Source organism: Sesamum indicum, unplaced genomic scaffold (genome assembly GCF_000512975.1).
Source record: "Sesamum indicum cultivar Zhongzhi No. 13 unplaced genomic scaffold, S_indicum_v1.0 C05469, whole genome shotgun sequence".
Lineage (NCBI taxonomy): Eukaryota > Viridiplantae > Streptophyta > Magnoliopsida > Lamiales > Pedaliaceae > Sesamum > Sesamum indicum.
The window spans coordinates 1-349 of NW_011633337.1; the positions used below are offsets into that span (position 1 = coordinate 1).

Here is a 349-nt window from a genome sequence, read left to right on the forward strand (position 1 = left end):
GGATCAACACAAGCATCACAAGCAGTGAGCTTGCAATCACTCTTTTCATCCACACCTGAAAAAAATAATTGCAAAAATTTACTGCTAAATGTCATTTATAAAAAAACTATTTAGAAACAACTTGCATTATAAAAAAGTAATTAGCACGTTACCATTCTCTGTGATGTATATAGGCGGTATGCTATCATATGTCGCTTTTGTATACGTCAAAAGTTTTTTAATTCCCCACGGGACTATGTGTAACCATGATGAACCAGCCTAAAATCCAAGCAAAAAACAAGTTTATTCATTAACGAATAGATCAATTATTTTATAAATTTAAACAAACATAAAAAAATGCATGCGTGCA

At 31.2% G+C, this 349-nt stretch overlaps 1 long non-coding RNA gene across 1 annotated transcript; it reads right to left on the minus strand.

Annotated features, from left to right (window-relative positions):
- Nucleotides 1-2: 2 nt before the first annotated feature.
- On the minus strand, nt 3-270 carry LOC110011552. The gene is made up of 2 exons (XR_002286553.1): nt 153-270; nt 3-55 (listed from the first exon to the last, which is right to left on the minus strand). It is a non-coding gene; the product is annotated as an uncharacterized LOC110011552 (long non-coding RNA).
- Nucleotides 271-349: the final 79 nt, after the last annotated feature.